This window comes from Pristis pectinata, chromosome 8 (assembly GCF_009764475.1).
Source record: "Pristis pectinata isolate sPriPec2 chromosome 8, sPriPec2.1.pri, whole genome shotgun sequence".
Lineage (NCBI taxonomy): Eukaryota > Metazoa > Chordata > Chondrichthyes > Rhinopristiformes > Pristidae > Pristis > Pristis pectinata.
In genome coordinates, this window is record NC_067412.1 from 80,649,854 (window position 1) to 80,670,348 (window position 20,495).

Below are 20,495 nucleotides of genomic sequence, written 5' to 3' on the forward strand. Positions count from 1 at the left end.
AAAGCAATTAAGTTTTATGGGAATGTATTTTAGCTCGTACAGATTGACCAGTGGTAACATCATGAAATTTGTGCCAATATTTTTTTGATATGTTAAGAATGGCCTATCATGGATTTGTAGGTCCAGAGATCGTTCTAGTATTTTAGACGATATTCTATAGTTCAAAATTGATTGTAAACTGATTATGAATTTAGAATAATTTTTTTAGTTTGTTTTAAAGAAAGGGCAATGTCAATTTGTGTCCTGTCATTTAATAATTTTGAATATCTGGACTACTGCTTATAGGAAATTTATTCTTGCATTGATAACAACAATGTAGGTTGAATTATTCTGGTACTAATTACAGCAAAACCATTGGTGTTTGTTTTCAGTACTTAGTGAAACTGACAGCAACTTAAGGGTATTTGTGCATGTGCACCTTAACATTGTCAATGATCTAGTGTGTTTTCATTGGCAGCAACATTTTCAGCTAATCCAGTGAAATCAAATTAATTTTTCAAGAACTGATACGAATTTCAGGAATTTAGGAAGCAGCTCTGCCTTTAAATTTCTTGGAAGTCTTTGCAGAAATATATTAAGCCCAAGTGAACATTTTGTGGCATCTAAGCCAAAATTATAGCAGAGCAAGTCAAATTGATAATATTTCAGCTTTTACATTAAACAGATGTCAATGTTCCAATCTTCTTTAGTGTGCACCCTGAAATGGTTAAAACACAAGGCTGCAGCCTAAGCCACCTACTTTAATTCCTATACACTTTGGACTGCATGACGAGCTTCTGCTCTAACTCCATCTACAAGTTTGCAGATGACACCACCTTAGTGGACCAAATCTCAAATAATGATGAGTTGGAGTACAGGAAGGAGATAGACACCCTAGTGGCATGGTGTCATAACAACAACCTTTCCCTCAGTGTCAACAACCCTCACCTATTTTTACCGATGCATCCATAGAAAGCATCCTATGCAGATGCATCACAATTAGGTATGGCAACTGCTCTACTCGTGACTGCAAGAAACTGCAGAGAGTTGTGGACACAGGAAACCAGCCTTCCTTCAATGGACTCTGCCGACACTTCTCACTGCTTCAGTAAAGCAGCCAACGTAATCAAAGCCCCACCTACCCCAGACATTTTCTCTTTGCCCCCCTCCCTTTGGACAGAAGATTCAAAAGCCTGAAAGAAGGTACCACCAAACTCAAGGACAGCTTCCATCCCACTGTTATAAGACTATTGAATGGTCCCCTAGTATGATAAGATGGACTCTTGACCTCATAATCTACCTCATTATGGCCTTGCACTTTATTGTCTGCCTGCACTGCACTGCACTTCACTTTCTTTGTAACTGTAACACTTCATTCTGCATTCTGTTATTGTTTTCCCTTTTACTACCTCAATGCACTGTTGTAATGAAATGATCTGTATGGATGGTGTGCAAAACACAGTTTTTCATTATGCTCGGTACATATGACAATAAACCAATTTATCAATGTACATTCATTAAGAATTGCTTCCTGGTTTGCTGACTGTGAGAGCACTTTAATGTGATTGGCTTCTCAGCCAAGCAGTTGAAGTTTCAAATAAGACTAGCATTTATGTAGCACCTTTCATACCATTCGAAAGCAAATGAAATATGGAAGAACTGGGACTATGGTTATAACTCAGAAAACATGGTCCCAGTTTGTATTCAAGCACAAATATGATCAGATAATCAGTATTAGTGAGATTGATTATTGGATGTATTGGCTGGGGCTTGGGGATAACTTTTTTGCTCTTATTTGAAATATGATTACATTTTACCCGACAGAACAGACAGGACCTCATTTCAATGCCTCATCTGAAATACGGCATCTCAATTAGTCCGGAGCTCCTCAATACTGCGCTGAAGTGTCAATTTGTATTAAACATGTTTCTTTGTATACTTAGACGTTTTGCATGGAGTTGTGTTCATAATATTGCGCAAAGCTCAAGTAATCTTTGTACGTTTTTGGATAACCTGTCTGTATTCTAAATACTTCCGGATTTTTATATGATTGTTCCAATGAATATTTCTAGAAATGATTTATAATACATTATAGAGATTGTGAAAGAAATTAATATTCTCACAGCCTGCTGGTAGGAGAACCAGTGAACAGCCTGAATACATTTCAGAATGTGTTATCACTAAATAGGGCTATAGCTAGTCAACAATTATGTAAATGAGATGTGCACAGCCTGGTTATTTGTGAATCTTGATATTGTGTTGAAAGATTATTTTCTCTTCCATCAAGGGCATTGCAACAGGCCAAGATTCTGTTCACAGGCAATAATACATAATTCAGTAGACTAATTTTCACCCTTCCTTAACCAATGGCACAAAGGCCAAGCACCTGACAATAATGAAACTGTTACTGCTGCCCCATATAGCTTGGTACTACATGGGTTTCTTATTGTAAAGATGAGTACAGAGGCCAGAAATGATTATGATCTTAGTTTACCACGTAATAGTTGTGCTCACAAATTAGACATTTAGCATCCAGCTGGTTGGTTTTGCTGCATGATGCAGTGAAATACTAAAAAACATGTTGAAATATGTAAGGCATTCAGCTTGTGGAGCTTGGAATTAATGGAACTAGTGTTGAATGAAAGCTGATCAGCCTTTGTTAAAAACGTTTTACGGCATTGCTGGCTCTGCCAGCATTTATTACGCATCCTTAATTGTCCTTGAGGAGGAGATCATGATGAACCATCTCCTGGTGATGGCACTCCAATATCAATGTGCTGTATGGAGTTTCAGGATTTTGACCTAGTGATGATAAAGGAGTAGACATAATTTTCCAAGTTAGGCAATATGTGACTTGGGGTGAGGCCTGCACGTTGAGGTGTTCCCATACATCTGCTGCCATCATCTTACTCGGTGGTAGAGGTTATAGGTTAGGAACACACTGTGGAAGTAGACAAGTTAAATAACTTATGTTTTTGCTGCATGAACCACTTCATTTTCTGAAGAGCTGTCAATGGAACACAATTCTGTGTAATCATCAGCAAACGTCACATCTCTGATCTAATGATTGAATGAAAATCATTGATGAAATAATTGAAGATGGTTGGGCCTTGGACAACACCCTGAAGAATTTCTGCTTCAATGTCCTAGAGCTGAGATAGGTGACCCACCACCACCTATCCTTTGTGCAAGATATGACCCCGACCATTAGATTGTTTGGCTCTCAATTCATATTGACTTTAGTTTTATTAGGGATCCTTCAACTGCTGCTTTAATGTCAAGGCCAGTTACTCTCATCTTTTGGAAGAAGTCAGTTCAACTTCTGGACAGGTTAAAAATGCAAATAGGTCAGTCAATGGTGTTTAGCAGTGATGCAAAGGAAGATCCCATTCCTCTGCTCCTTGGCCTGGGATCTTTGAGGCTTCTCCATCATAACTATACCAGTCTTGACCAGGTTCCTCCTGATTTGAGTGGGTGGGAGGGTTCTCCAGTTGTCAGTGGCAATGTGAATTTGTTGAGAATTGTTTGATCTTGCCACTTTCCCACAGCTTTGGCTTTCCTCTACACTGTAAATGGTTACCCATAGAGCACTACTTTTGATGGACAATCTTATCAAATCCAGCAAAGCCCGTGAGCATCTTGTGTAATCTGCATGTACTGTGAGATGGTTCTGTCAGTCGTCTCGCTGTTGCCAGTCTGTTGGTTTTAAATAGCTAAGGTTTTTTTAGGATACGTTGAAGATAGAAGCTGTCAGTCTTTTCTCCTGCCCAAAGTGTGTGGCCCAGCTTTCACAGCTATGAAGAATAGCACGGAGATACAAACCTAATTTACAGATGCCTTTGTGTTCAGGCTTAACAGCTTGTTGTTCCAGACAAGAGGTTAGCTTGTCAGAGTTGACAGAGGCTTTGACTATTTTTACACCAAGTGGGCTGTTAAGACTGGATAAGTTGATAAGAGCTGAATCAAGATAGCAGAAGTGATGCTCTTTGTGCAAGTTTTCATTATTAATTTAGATTTTGGATGGGATGTCAGTACCATGTCACATGATAGCTATTTTCTTATCACTGATTGACACACTGAGTGACAGTCACATCAAAAAACTGGTTCATCATGATCTGCACTTCACCTGGTGCGGTAGGGAAAAATGCGCCATCTTCTGTGAGCTGAGTGACATAAATTTTAGAGTCATAAAGATACACAGCAGGAAACAGATATTTCTTCAACCCACCAAGTCCGTGTTGACCATCAACGCTGTTCCTGCATGATTGCTGTTCTTTTATTCTCCCCACATCCTCAAGAACTGCCCCCCAGATTTTACCTGCCACCAACACACTAAGGGCAAATTACAGTGTCCAATTAAACTACCAACCTGCCCATCTTTCGGATGTGGGAGGTAACTGGAGCAGCAGGAGGAAACCCATGCAGTCACAGGGAGAAGGTGCAATCTCCACCCAGACAACACCTGAGGTCTGGATTGAACTTGGGTCTCTGGCGCTGTGAGGCAGCGTCTCTACTTGCTACACCGCTGTGCCACCCAAATTTATCTGTTGAACAAACTGCTTCAATTAGTGCTCCTGATTGGTTATTCTGAAAAGAATGCTTGAAAAGAATAGATTCCAAGGCTCATAACCGCTATGACTCAGCTTTGCTCAGTGCTGAATTCAGCTGATGTTTCATTCCCATAATGGATAATTCCCTTCGGTGTGGAGTACAGTGTATAATGGATGCTCTATTTGGGAGATCAGATGGTTATGAATTGGAGGATTGAGGGGAGCAAAGAATGAAGGATCAGTGGGTCAAGCCTTCAGAGGAGTAAGAAAATCATGGTCACGGGTGATCAGAAAGTTACAGCCCTGGGAAGCAGAGATTTGAGGCCTGGGGAATCTGAAGGTCAGGCTTTGGTGGAGAATTGGGGAGGAAGGTGTTCAGACCGTGAGGAATAAGAATATCGAGGCCTAGGGGAATCAATGTGTTGGGGCCTCGATATTCTTATTCCTCAGAGAGTTGGGACTGGAGCCAGGAGCCATTGAGGGCTGAGCCTGGGAGTGTTAAAGGGTGGGAAGCAGGGACCATTACAGGTGAGATCAGTGAGTGGGATTACAGGGATAGGCACTATGGTTTGGGGTTCAAAAGTTAGAAGGTAAGCAAAGAGCTTGCTTTACTTTGGTCTCACTACTGGAAAGTGTTATCAGTACCAATTTGTTCCAAGAGCAACTAATGATGATCACTCCTTGGAACAATTATGTTCTATTTTTCCCAGCAATGGTCTGAAAGAAGCAGATCAGAGGCTGGGTTTTCTCTGATGAGTGACTCGCATCTCAACAACTTAAGGCCTTTCCAGTACCTACAAGGCACAAGTAATGACTATTGTTAAATACTCTCCAGCAGCCTACATGTGTGCGGTTTCAAGACTATTCAAAGTGATTAGCAGGATGAAGCAGCTTGCTTAATTGGCACCCTCCAAAATGTTCACTGCCTCCACTGCCAGCACAACTTGGCTGTTTGTATCATCTTTCTTTCAGGATCTCCCAAACATATGACCTCCTCCATCCAGAAGACTATGAGCAGCAGGCGCAATGGACCTCATTTCCAAGTTCCTTTCCAATTTCCCTTCCAAGTAACACAGCAACCTGATTTGGCAAAGGATTTCCATTGAGTGACTGTTGCTGATCAAAATCTTGGAATTGCCTAGCTAACAACATTGTGAAAGTGCCATTATACTGTGGAAAAAAGTAGTTCAAGAGAGCAGCTACCTCATCACTGCCTGTTCAGGACTATTCAGAATGGACTGTAAATGCTGGCACGGCTAGTCACAATTGCATCGCTTGAAGAATTCTTTAAAGATGTTGTATGTGTCTGCCACCACAATCGCTCCGTTATGTTGGCTTTATAAAGGAGATTTTGTGGCAAAGCTGCTATTATCTTAGTATTCCCCTATAGCGTAATGAATAAAAACTCTGGTCAATAAAACAACAGGCTATATAAACTTGTAAACCCCATTTTCAGTTCCTCGTCTTCACTGAGTTAGCTTGGATGACACAATGTTCTCTCATTCTTAGGCTAATGAAAGAATATAAAATGTTAATGACTTCTATTCCATATCCTCAATTGAAAAATGCAGTAAGTGCATGTTAGTTAAGAGTCACTAGGCTAAGCTGTGGTGATGGAATGACTTATTGATTGTTTCAGAAGTAAAATAAAAGTTGCCTGGGTATGGTACCTATTACAAGGCTGCTGGTGCTTGAGGAACAATACTCTTAAATGATGAAACACTGCTAGTGAGGACATGTTGGGAATGAGGCCTTCAGGCTGAAGTTTATTTCCTGCTGTTGTCTTCCTTTTCTTCATCATGTAGTTACAAAGGATCCTGTGAATTGTGCCTCCAGTTAGAACTCATAAGATTAAATAATTTATTTACCAAATGGTGCTATCAGTTTTGAGAAACATAACCTTTTTTTAATGTCATGTGTCACAGGATTTTTGTGATTGGTTAAAAGAAATATCACAGTGGTGGTACTTGTAGCATTTATTGTTTTCTGAATTGAAAATTACTCCCAGTCTATAAATGATGCAGCACAAGATACCAGAGTTACAATTAGAAAGTAATGATCAGACCGTTCAACCAGAACGTGTCATATCAAACCACACATTCTGATGGGACATTATTGTTTTTACTTCCATGATGTACGTACAGTCTCAAAGTGTGATTTAAAAACTGAAGGTGTTATCAGGAATGTAACAGGATATTGGTGAGATGCTTTCAACTTGTCAAAGGCATCAAATGGTATGAAGTTATTATCAGATTTATAGTTCTGATAAAGGGTGTTTCTGATTGACTTGGAGTCATTGCTAAGGCTTTGAAATTTTAATTTATTGATGGTAGGACTTGCCTTTGGGGTTTGCGATCTGGTCATCTTCCTGTTCTCTGGAACTGCGAAACATTGAACGATTATGTGATAGAGGCGGAAGTTAAGAACGTGCACCATCCTCACTGGAGAAGTAAGAAACTACGCAGGCTATTACAAAATTTTCACCAGATTATATGAGGATATCTCATAATAACATGCGATTTCTAGTTGGCAAAAAGTCCTCTGTCATTGCATTTAAGCTGACTGCAAATTTACTTTTATAATTCTTCTCAAAAAATTATATTGAAAGAAATCTGCTCTACAGGTGTCTTTTCAGCTCACTGAAGATGTCTCTCAACTATGTAAAACATTTCTGATTGCTGAGAAATGGCATGATCATTTATAAGTGCAGTTTCATTCAGTCACAGTTTCATTACACTCCCACCAATGGAACCACAATAACAAAATTGAAAAAAAGATGAACAGGATTGAAGCTATCAAAATTATAATGCCCCGTATTGAGATTTTAATAACAGTCATGAACTTGAATTGCATGTGTTTTAAAGAGATTTCAGTTTTGCTGAATGTCAAGTCATCCCCAATGCACTTGAACTTGTGATAAATGCATGTCATTCATTAATCATACAAGTAAATTTCTCACAATACTGGAAGATACAAGTGCCAGAGGGCAGAAATAAAAAAAAATGAGAAAGCTAGGATTAAAAAAGGAAACCAGGCATGCATTTCTGGAAAATAAAAGGATTAAGATAAGTGCAGAAAGATAGAGCTCATGGAAAAAAAAGATTGCTTGTTGAGCCTGCTGCTTTTTTTATTTTATGTTAATATTATCTGGAAAATTATTTCAGTAATTATTGTTCAGCATAGATAAAATATATTTCAGTGTTGATGATGAACAATAATCTAAAAATACCAAAACTAAATCAGATGCTATTAAAATATATATAAAGAAAGAATCTTTTGAGAGGGCCCGTTCTAACAAAGGATCATGAATGAAACACCAAACCTTTCTAGTCAACGATGTGCATTTGGCAGAGCTTTTTCCTTTTTTATTGAATCGTGCATATTGTATTGAAAATCTGGGAGTGCTCAGAAACTGCTAATCTAATTCATGGGGATAACTGAGATCATTATCTGTAACAATGAAGCCTCCTCATTGTCATTGCACACCTGTAACCAGAAGGGTGAAATTCATCTCTCTGTAACTTAAGCAGCAAAGTCGGTGTATGATCATAACATAAATCTGAAGAACAATTTTGGACAATATTAATTCTGTCACCAAAGCAAGTTTTTCAATGAAAAGTGTTGCAAATCTGGAAGAGTTAAACCAAGAAAGCCCCTGCAGATTCAAGGTTTGCTAGTCACGGGGAGAATCATGGTTTGTTGTGTTGAGGTGGATGGGGGAATTGATCTTGAAACCTGACAGCAAAGATGTATTTCTGGAAGCATTCTGGGGTGTAACATTGCAAGGTTTGGTCACTTGAGGAGGGTCCTGCCCTCTTCCACCACAATGGAGAGGGCACTCATGACTTGGAGTTCTATTAAATTCCAAAAGGTGTGCCAGATGTCTGGAGAAGCTGAGCACCAATAACCATTGTGGCCATTGGCCCTTTTAGTGAAATCTTCAGTCAGGCCCAAAGGCTCAGACACTAACTGAGCATTACACAACTTCAGCGTTAAAATGCACTGCCTCATTCATCATTTGGAGGGTGAACAAAGCACATTGTTGACAGTGACCACAGGTCTGATTAGATCTATACTGTGGCCAGGTAAGGGGGGAAGTGGTGTCTTCATGAAATACCAGAACCCTGCAGGTCATAACGGGAGTAGTAGATTAAGAGCCATTCAGGAGGGTATTAGTGACTGGTAGTTTCAATGGTAGAGATTGTGATATGAGCAGTGTTGGGACTTGAAACGTGGTGACTCAGGAGTTGGAGGTAGGCTGGACATGGCATAGTGCAAAGTTTGGGAAAAGGCTCTGAAGAATGAAAATGAATAATCCACTAACCTAGCTGGTGTTCCAGTCCAGTACTGAGCTGAGCAGATCATGTGGCTCTGGGATTAAACAACCTTGGGCACTTTCAAGACAACAGCATAATCCAAGATCCTCTGACAACTCCTCCGAAAGGAGTGTGTCATGGGCAACAACTTCATCCCAGGCATACCTGAGGTAGAAATTACTTCAAGGCATAAAGATGACTTGGGTCAAAAAATGTTTGGTTGAATTTCTGAAGAGACACCAACAACACAGAAATGGTCATTATCATATTCCTCCCCAGATATATAAAAAATATTTTCAATCACATATTGCTGAAAAACAGTTACACAATTGAATTTCTGAGTCATAGATTTCGCAGAATTTTGAGATATAACGTTTGGTTTGCTGACTGGTGCTGTTATTCAGAATGGAGGAATCTTCTAGGTTTGGCAATGCAGTATTGATAGGCTTCAAAAGTTTCTGTGGCTATTCAGTTCAGTGTCTTGTGGTTGATTCCTGTATATGTATCTGTGTCTTGCTTGTATCTTTCCTGATTGTGATTCTTTTGCTCATCATGCCCACACTCCATCAATTTCTTTCTCACTTGCATCCTTCATGTATCTCTTTCCCTCACTTCCTCTCCATTCCTTTATTCTCCCTCATCCATGACAATCTGGTTTCATTTCTCTCCAGCTATAGCTCCCTGTCAATAGTGGCAAAGACTCCTTTTCTGAGATATCAACAATTCATAGATGCTTCTGATTAGACAATATTTGTTTGGTACTTAAACTTAACATATTGAATTGTCTCTGAAAGGAAAAGAAGTACTCAAATTAGAAAGATAGAAGACTTTGCCTTGGAATTTTAGGCCAGTTTCACAAAAGTTCTGATTGGACAGGGCCAGCAAATGACTGGAAACATGGCAACTTTCCACAGAATCTGGTAACCAGAAATAATTTGGTCTGGAGGGGAAGGTGGATCTGGAATGGGCTTGGGGCCAAAGCTATGGATGGGGACCAAGCACGTTGCTGGTGGTGAGGTTGCCTGTTGGGATAATGTTCCTTTTCTCCAGCCAAGTATGTGAAGTATGTGTTGTCACAAAAAGTCTGGACATTGAAATCCTTTGACAAAAACACTCAGCAGGTAGTGCAACTACCTCACACCTCCAGCAACCTGAGCTCAATCCTGAACCCCAACACTGTCTCTATGGAGTTCACGTGTTCACCCTGAGAACAAATGTGCTTCTCCAGGGTGCTCTGGTTTCTTCCCATAGACCAAAGACCTGCTGTTTACTGGGTTAACTGTTACTGTAAGTTACTCCTTGTGTTAGTGGATGGTAGGAGCATCGGGGAGAACTGCTGAACCTGTGAAAGGGAGAAGGGTACAGGAAAACAAGTGGGGAATGAAATTGATGGGATTGCATGAAACCGTGCATAGACGCATTGGGCTACCTCCTGTGTTGTAAGAACATATAAGGATGACCATAAGAACATATAACTAAAGTGAAGGTAGGATCGATTAGGGATAACGTGCCTGGAGTTGGAGGAGGTAGGGAGGTCCTTAATGAATACTTTGCTACAGTATTCACCTGTGAGAGAGACCTTGACGTTTGCGAGGACAGTGTGAAACAGGCTAATTAGCTAGAACATGTCGATGTTAAGGAGGATGAGCTGGAACTTCTGAAAAACATTAGGAAAGATAAGTCCCCGGGGCCAGACGGTAAGCGAGGGAAGAGATTTCCGAGCCTTTCACGGTGATCTTTGTGTCCTCACTTGCCACAGGAGTAGTACCAGATGATTGGAGGGTGGTAAATATTGTTCCTTTGTTCAAGAAAGGGAGTAGAGATAACCCTGGGAATAATAGACCAGTGAGTCTTACTTCAGTGGTGGGCAAATTATTGGGAAAGATTCTTAGGGACAGGATTTATGAGCATTTGGAGAAGCATAGGCGGATTAGGGATAGTCAGCATGGCTTTGTGAGGGGCAGTCACGAGCCTGAGTGAATTCTTTGAGGATGTGACAAAACACATTGATGAGGGTAGAGCAGTGGATGTAGTGTACATGGACTTTAGTAAGGCATTTGATAAGGTTCCCCATGATAGGCTCATTCAGAAGGTCAGGAGACATGGGATCCAGGGAAAATTGGCTGTGTGGATTCAGAATTGGCTCACCCAGAGAAGGCACAGGATGGTTGTAGATGGAGCATATTCTGTCTGGAGGTCGGTGACCAGTAGTATTCCACAGGGATCTGTTCTGGGACCCCTGCTCTTTGTGATTTTTATAAGTAACTTGGATGAGGAAGTGGAAGGGTGGGTGAGTAAGTTTGCGGATGATGTGAAGGTTGGTGGTGTTGTGGATTGTGTAGAAGATTGTCAAGGGTTACAGGGGAACATTGATAGGATGCAAAGCTGGGCTGAGAAGTGGCAGATGAGTTCAATCCGGAAAAGTGTGAAGTGATTCACTTTGGAAGGTCGAATGTAAAGGCAGAATACAGGGTTAATGGCAAGGTTTTTTAGCAGTGTGGAGGAACAGAGAGATCTTGGGTTCCAAGTCCATAGATCCCTCAAAGTTGCTGTGCAAGTTGATAGGGTTGTTAAGAAGGCGTATGGTGTGTTGGCCTTCATTAGTTGGGGGATTGAGTTCAAGAGCCACGAGGTAATGTTGCAGCTCTATAAAACCCTGGTTAGACCACATTTAGAATATTGTGTTCAGTTCTGGTTGCCTCACTATAGGAAAGATGTGGAAGCTTTAGAAAGGGCGCAGAGGAGATTTACCAGGATGCTACCTGGATTGGAGAGCATGTCTTAGGAGGATAGGTTGAGCAAACTAGGGCTTTTCTCTTTGGGGCGAAGGAGGATGAGAGGTGGCCGGATAGAGGTGTACAAGATGATAAGAGGCATAGATCGAGTAGACAGCCAGAGACCTTTTCCCAGGGAGGAAATGGCTAACATGAGGAGGCATAATTTTAAGGTGACTAGAGGAAACTACAGGGGGGGGATATCAGAGGTATTTTTTTTACATAGAGAGTGGTGGGGGCATGGAACTCGCTGCCAGGGGTGCTGGTAGAGGCAGATACATTAGGGATGTATAAGAGACTCTTAGATGGCACATGAATGATAGAAGAATGGAGGGGTACGTGGGAGGGAATAGTTAGATTAATATGAGAGCAGGTTAAAGGGTCGGCACAACATTGTGGGCTGAAGAGCCTGTACTGTGCTGTAATGTTCTATGTTTATGATATGAGGTTGGGCAGCATCAGTGGAAAGAAGAATAGAGTCCAGATGAGTGGAGCTCCAACAACTTTCAAAACCATCCAAGAGAAAGCAGCCTGCTTGACTGGAACCACATCATCCACTCTAAACATACATTCACTCCACAGTGGCTACAGAGAGCATCATCGATAAAATGCACTGCAGTTACTCACCAAGGCTATTTTGTCAGCACCTCCCAAATCCACAGCCTCTACTGCCAAGAAGAACAAGGAGAGCAGATTCAGGGAAATACCAGCACCTCAGATTCCCCTCAAGGTTGCAAATTATCCTGACTTGGAAATATATTGCCATTCCTTCATTATCATAGGATCTAAATCATGGAATTCCCAATCCAACAGTACCCTTACCAGTGGGCTGCATTGGTTCAAGAAGGCAGCCACCACCATCTTCTCAAGAGCAATTAAATGCTGGTCTTGCCAGTGATGCCTAGATACCGAAAAAAAGGCATAAAAAAATACTTACTCAATTTGATTCACATCCCTGAATAATCTTCTGTAACCATCCAATTTTGAAAATTTGTAATAATCCCAATCTCAATTCACTTTTAGAAGAGACAGGGTCCCAGACTTCAGTTACTCTCATTGTGGAGGAGTGCTTCTTCATCTTAGCCATTAATTGACAAAGTTCTGATATTGTTAGACCCTTTTTTTTTGGAAATATTGTTATGAATGAAATTCATTTTGAAATAAAAATGTTACCATTAACCCTTTAAATATTTTAATATTGAGCATTTCAATTGGATCACCATCTAATTTTTTTATATCCAAATAAATACAAGCTTAATCTATTCACCTTGCCCTCATAATTTAACCTTTTGCAGCTTCAGTATTGTTTGCGATGAACCTCATTGCATCTCTTGCTTCTGAGGTGCAATGCTCCCAGGTTGTAATTAAAATAGAGGGGGTAATCCTTACCCCAGAAGGTCCAACAGTGTTAAGGGACAGAAATCAGAGAAAAAATGGGGTTACTACTTCACTACACTTCGGACAATATTAATGATGATTTCCCTTCCTCACCTCCTGTCTCTCTTTCAAAGTACAAGCAGAAGCAGAAGCTTTGTGAGGAGGAGAAAATGGAATGCACCTCAGTTGGTTGATTAAGTCTTACTTTTATAAACCAGATGGGATTAGAATAAAAGTGGTCACTATTGATGTTCTCTCTGTTAACTTTCATCACCACCCCTCCCACCACATTTATGTGCATATAAATCCATGCATGCATGCATGCATGAATCCATGCACATGCGCACACACACACACACACAGATGAATGTACAAAAACACTCATGAACACATGTAGAAACATAGGCTTGTGTTCATCACTCATCACCACACAGAAGACTTTTTGCAATTGGAAGATAAAGTTTCATGAAGTTCACAATCAGAATGATTAATGCTAAATGCAAACCTTGTCTGAACATGGTCTAAATTTATACTAATTACTTTTTTTTGCTATAATGAGCCTAGTGAACATTATGAATGATATGTCAGCTTTTTTCTGATAACAAAGTGCTGCACTTACTATGTTCATCAGTGAAATTCAGTTCAGACTCCAATGAACATTTGATGGGCTTTGATAATACTATCCTTCAATGTAATAAAGTCTAATTTGTTCAGATCCATGGTTTCTTGTAGATGACAGTATTCCATTTATTCTCTGGAATGAAAAGGAGAACCAGATGTAGGATCTTTCCTTTTATTGTTCCTTTATTGCAAGATAGTACCACAGTCATACATAAGGGAATAAAGAATCCAGCACAATCTACTGATAGCAATATATGGAAAAGATCCAGAGATTTATGGTAAGAAACCTGACTCGCTCTCTGCCCTCAGTAACCACCAAGGACATAGAGCAGTTTTTCTGCAGATGCTTTGTACTGAAGGACTGTAAGTGTCAGTCAAGAATATGATGGCAAGGATTGTGAGCATGTTGCTGCAATGGGGCTGAAAAGATTGAAATGTGTTTGGAAGACGTGACTGGAGGTGGAGAATATTCAAGGCAGTACTGGTGCAGTTAACAGATCCTGAAAAGGACAGCTCTGTTCCATTCCTCTTCATACTTTCCTGTCTTGATGTAGAGACTTTCTCTCAGTGCAATGGTTATAGATGTCATTGGTGCAATGTGAACCACGTTGACCTTAAAAGACTGCCAACATTGCTGTCAATCCTTTTGTCCAAGCCTCACGTTGTGAGTTTTGAGCCATTGCAGGTTTTCCCAGGATCCAAGATTGTGGATGCAGCAAAATGTGATAGCCTACAACAGCATCTTTGGTGAAATAAATACATCTGCTTCAGTGTAATAGAAATGGTCACTGAAGATCTGTGATCTCTTGTGCAGTATTCTTTTCCTCCCCTTTCTGTATCTTCTGTTCTTTACTGTCTTCTTGACTGTTTGCCTTGTCATAGTCATACAGCACGGAAATAGTCCCTTTGGCCCAACTTGGTTCATGCCAACCAACATTCCCATCTAAGGTAGTCCCATTTGCCCGCATTTGGCCCATATCCCTCTAAACCTTTCGTATCCATGTACCTGTCCAAGTGCTTTTTAAATGTACCTACCACAACCTCTTCCTCTGGCAGCTCATTTCATATACGGACCACCCTCTGGATAGAAAAAGTTGCCCCTCAGGTTCTAATTAAATCTCTCCCCTTTCACCTTAACCCTATGCCTTCTAGTTATTGATACCCCAGCCCTGGGGATAAGACTGTGCACATTCACCGTATCTATACCCCTCATGATTTTATAAATCTCTGTAAGATTCCCCCCCCCTCATTCTCCTGCACTCCAGCGAATGAAGTCCCAGCCTGCTCAACCTCTCTCCATAACTCAGTTCCTCAAGTCCCAGCAACATCCACATAACTCTGCTTTGCACTCTTTCCAGTGTAATGGCATCTTTCCTTTGGCAGGGTGACCAAAACGAACACAATATTCCAAATGCAGCTTCACCAACATCCTTCAGTGTCTGTTTTAATTCTGGTCCAAAGCAGTCAATTGACAACAGAAAATTATCAAAAATCACAAATCAGTTGTTTCAGATCAAATCCATTTGAAAGAAATATCCTGCATCAGACTAAAAAGCCTTATTTGAATATTTCTGTGAGCATATGTCTTCATGCCTTTCAAAGGAATTTGATCCACTATTGTGGGGGGTGCATATATACTACTCGCACCATTTCTCAACTCCGACCTGCTTGTCTTCCATGTGTAAAATATTAACAAAACAATCATATTCTAGGCCCTCGCTTCAACAGCTTGGAGCAATGAGAAAAAATTAAGGAGAATAAAATGTCATAATGATGAGCTCAGCCAAACATACAGCCCCTTTCCACTTAAGTACCAAGTCCTCCCTCTGAGCTACTCTTCAGGTGGAGAAGAATAATTGAGTTGATGGTGATTAGCTTCCCTAATTGTTTTATTAAAACCTTTTGCAAACTACACAGTTTGTGGCAGCTGCACTTTGTAATTAATGAGCCTGCTCCTTATACTATTTCACCCACTCTGCTTCTGGTCCACATGGCTTATAGAACCAGGTCATGTGAATACATTTACTTCAAGTATGAAAAGGCTGCAGTTTCCAGCAGGAAGGATGTACCATTAATCAAACCCATATTTGAAAAGCTTTTGAAATACTGAGATAACTTGCAGTTGGAAAAGCTTTAGAAACTTAACAAATTATTTTGTGGTTATATAAAATGCATAAACTTCACAAGGGTTTAACATCCTTAAGTTTCTTAAAACGCCAGGACCTAAGAATCTCAAATATCCTTTCCACTCTTCCTAATCGATTAATTCAAAGCAATTGTAAAACATCACAAATACAGTATCATTGACTACTGGATGGTTTACAAGGTGTACTGAGGTGAATAAGTAATTGGGAGAATTTCATAATTATCCCAAAATACTGTTTAGTCTATAAATATCATTGAAGTGACGTGCTGTTGTGAGATACTGGCTCACAAATTTGCAAGACCTCAAGAGATCACAAGACAAAGAAGCAGAACTAGGCCATTCGGCCCATCTCTGCTAGTGTAATGACAGTGTTTGGACAAAATACCTTATTTACTCTTTAAAGAAAGATTAAGATAATTTATTCTAATATGGAATTAGTCTTCTTTAAAACTAACTCCACAATCTAATCTTTTCACAACAGTGAATTCATATACTTTCTAAATCTACTATAATATTGAGAAAAATATCTATGCTGTTGTTGGTTTAAGAACAAAAGACATAAGAAGTAGGAGTATGTGATTTAGCTCTGTGTCCCTCCTCTGCAGTTCATTCAGATCATGGCTGACCTTTCAGCTTGGTTTCACTTTCCTGCACTGATCCAATATCTCTTGATTTTCTTCATATCTAAAAGCCTACTTTTTTTTCATGAGTATACACAGTAGCTGAGGTCCCATAGCCCTCTTGAGTAGTAAATTCCAAAGATCCCCACTTGTTACATGAAGAAATTTCTTTTCATTTCAGTCCTCCATGGCCAATCCTGTATTTTGAGACGATGACTCTGGTTCTAGACATCCCTGACAAGGGATTCATCATCTCTGCATCTATCATGCCAAGCACTGTAAGAATTTTATATGATTCAATGAGATCACCTTTTATTTTGATAAACTCTGCAGAGTATCGACACAGTTTGCTTTATCTCTCCTTGTAGAGATTTACAAACCCCACATCCCACATCTGAATCTGATGAACCATCACTGTACTCTCTCCATTGCAAGTATTTCCTTCTTGCACACAATATTCTAGGTGCAGTCTCACATCTTTACTTAATCTTCTTGCATAAAGGCCAAAATATCATTTGCCTTCCTAATTGCTTGTGATATCTGCACATTAACTTCCAGTAATTCATGTGCGAGAACTCCCACACCTTTCATTCTGGAAGGAGAGTGACACTTTGTCCACGAACCTTGACTAATGTTGGTCATACTCCCTATTTTTTCTTCCACTGTGATGTCATGTTCTAATGAACCACATCAAAAACTAATTAAAAATGGACTTCATACTGAAAGTAGCCTTTGGATCCAATGAAAATTTGGACTAAAGGAATTAATTTTGGGCTATTTATGTTGTTAGGTACAGGTTATGAAAGGACAGTCAAATATCACAGTTTGTCAAACTAAAAGCCCCACATAAGTTTTGTTGATGCACGTCTTCAGTGCCTTAAAGAATCATTTGGTTTCTGCCAGTTCAGCTGTTCTGCATTATCTGAAGTTTTTACTGAAACTTTAGCATATTCCATCTTCAACTTCCTGAGAGTTATAAATTTTATTGGGTTCAAGTTTTTCAGGCAGATTTTAAGGAGTTCAGAAAGAAATTAAGATGCAGTACCTTAAACATGGCAAGCTCTAGCTTACTCTTTGTGCCACAGGTGAAAGTGTGGTTGGAGATATAATGCTGGAGGGAAGCTTCACTTCAACAGAGCTGGCGCCAGTGCCCTCATGGAGTGCTGGGGGAGGCTTAAACTAATTTGATAGATGGGTAGATGTGAGAATGTAACAATAAAAAGAGGAAAAGGGGTTCAAAAAATCTTGGAGAAATAAAGAGCACGAGAACACAAAATAGAAAGTTTCAAGACAGAACCTGACAATGAGAGAGTACAGGAAGTTAGAGGCAGAGGGCATGGCTGAGATACTTCATGAGTATTTTACTCAAGTCATTATCAAGGAAAAAGATGCTGCTGGAGCAAAAGAAGATGCTGTTGAGATTATAGACAGGCTAAAAATTTGCAAATTTGAACTATTAGAAAGGCTAGCCACATTTAAAGTGGCAAAGTCACCCAGTCCACATGGGATGTATCCTAGATTGTCCAGGGAGGTAAGGGGAAAATTGCAGATTGCTAGGCCATAATCTTCCAAACATCTGTTGATGCCTGAGAACCTGAAAATTGCAACATTGCACCTGTATTCAAAACAGGGTGTTCAAATAAACACCATTACTCTGACCAGTCTAATCAGAAATAGAATCATGGATTGACTAGAGAAAGGAAGGATGGATTTGTTAAATACAGCTTGTGTCCAAATAACAGAGAGATGATGAGGGAATTGCAGGTGATATGGCATATGAGGAATGCAAAATAGTATTTGATGGAGTTTCACATTACAGGCTTGTCATCAACATTGAAGATTACGGTGGGTAGAAAATTGATTAAGTAGCAGGATAATTAAAGAATTTGGGATAGTTTTTTGTTTGTTCCCCAGGGGCTAATACAAGGACCACTGCCCTACCTGTTATATATTAACGATCTAGATATGTGTGAGCAAATTCACATCTTTACAGATGACATAAAACTTGGAGGTACAATCAGATCTGAGGAGGATAGTAATGAGGCAATGGAGATACATTTGTGGAGTGAATGAATAGGTGGCAGATGAAATTTGATACGAAATGTTATATTTTGATGTAAAGAATGAGAGAAGGCAATGCAAACCAGAAGGAAATTTTCTAAAAAAGATAAAACAAACAGTGATATCTGGGGGTATTTAGGTGTAGTTTGTTGAAAGTGACAAGGTAGGTTGAGAAAGTGGTTGGAAAAGCATTTGGGATTGTGGGACTTAAAAAGGTACAAAGCACAAGAACAAGGAAGACATGATGTATTTTTAGAAAATACTAGTGTGTCTAGTTTTGGGCCATACTTTAGGAAAGATGCAAAAGCTTTGGAGAGGATGCAGAAATGTTTTACTCCAATGATCCCAGGAATGAGGGACTTCGATTCTGTGGGTAGACTGGAGAACCTGAGATTGTTCTCCTTGGAACTGAGGAAGTTGCAGTTGGACTTGATAAAGGTATTTCCAGTCATCTAGGGTATAGATGGAGTAAATGGAGAGAAACTATTCCATTTGGTGGAAGGGTGAAGCAACAGGGGACATAGAATGAAGGTGATTGGCAAAAGAAACAAAAGCAACATGAGCAGGTGGTTAGGATCTGGAATGCATTGCCAGGGATAATAGTAGAGACAGAGTTGATCATTGGGCTCAAAAGAGAGATGGTAAGTATCAGAAAGGAAAGAATTTTTGGGAAAGAACAAGTGTGTGGGACTTGCTATATGTCTTTTAAGTGGAAGTACAGACTTGAGGAGCCAAAGTACTTCCTTGTGTCCTATAGCCATTCTGTGATTCTGTAATGAATCAGAATTGGGTTTATTATCACTGACTTGATGTCATGAAATTTGTTGTCTTACAGTAGCAGTACAGTGCAAAGACATAAAATTACTATAAATTACAAAATAAATAGTGCAAAAAAAAGGAATAATGAGGTAGTATTCATGGGTTTGTGGACGGTTCAGAAATCTGATGGCAGAGGACAAGAAGCTGTTTCTAAATCACTGAGTGTGGGTCTTCAGGCTCCTGTACCTCCTCCCTGATGATAGTAACAAGAATAGAGCATGTCCCAGATACTGAAGGTCCTTAGTAATGGATGCCGCCTTCTTGAAGCACTGCTTCTTGAAGATGTTGTCAATGGTGGGAAGAGTTGTGTCCATCATGGAGCTGGCTGAGTTTACAACCCTCTGCATTCTCTTGTAATCCTGTGCATTGGAGCCTCCATACAAGGCTGTGTTGCAACCAGTCAGAATGCTCCCCACCATACGTCTTTAGAAATTTGCAAGAGTCTCTGGTGACACACTAAATCTCCTCAAACTCCTGATTGCATCAATGTGGTTGGGCCCAGGATAGATCCTCCGAGATGCTGATGCCCAGGAACTTGAAGCTGCTCACCCTTTCCACCACTGACCAGTCAATGAGGCCTGGTGTGTGTTCTTCTGACTTCCCCTCCCTGAAGTCCACAATCAATTCCTTGGTCTTGCTGATGTTGAGTGTGAGGTTATTGTGACACCACTCAACCAGCCGACTGGATGAAATACATTTGAGGTTTTTGCAATTTATGATGGAACATTTTTAACTCTGATCTAGAGAGTAGTTTCATCTGGCTGTTTGAAAATATTGCCATTATAATAATTACATTGTATGAAAAAGCATTAGTAATGGACTTCATCTGTAAGACAATGTTAATCCTTGAAAAGAACTGCTGATAGCAAATGTGTGTTTTTTTCATTCTTGTGAAAAGAAAGATCTTGATGTATTCTGACAATGTACTTTCCAGTTTGCCTAGATTTCAAAAAACACTAGAAGTTTCAATTTAAAAAAGAAAATTGAGAACCAAATTGCCTTATTTTATTAGAGAAATTCTCTCTGGCTTCCAAAGGTCATTCTTATGAACAGCAGATAAAATAGAAAACAGGGAAGGGCACAGAAGTCACTGGATAGGTTGGAACATTGCTTTCTTGAGATCTGTATGAAAGTACCTCATTTATATGTGCACATATGGCTTTAGACTGGCCAATTCTTGTTAACCTGATAATCAGAGGAGCATTCAGTTCAGCTGGATGTATACCCAATGT

General features: G+C 39.9%; 1 protein-coding gene across 8 annotated transcripts in view; it reads left to right on the top strand.

Annotated features, from left to right (window-relative positions):
- The window catches only part of tenm1 (teneurin transmembrane protein 1), a 1,611,625-nt gene that overhangs the window by 1,041,830 nt on the left and 549,300 nt on the right, over positions 1 to 20,495 (top strand). The window lies entirely within an intron of this gene.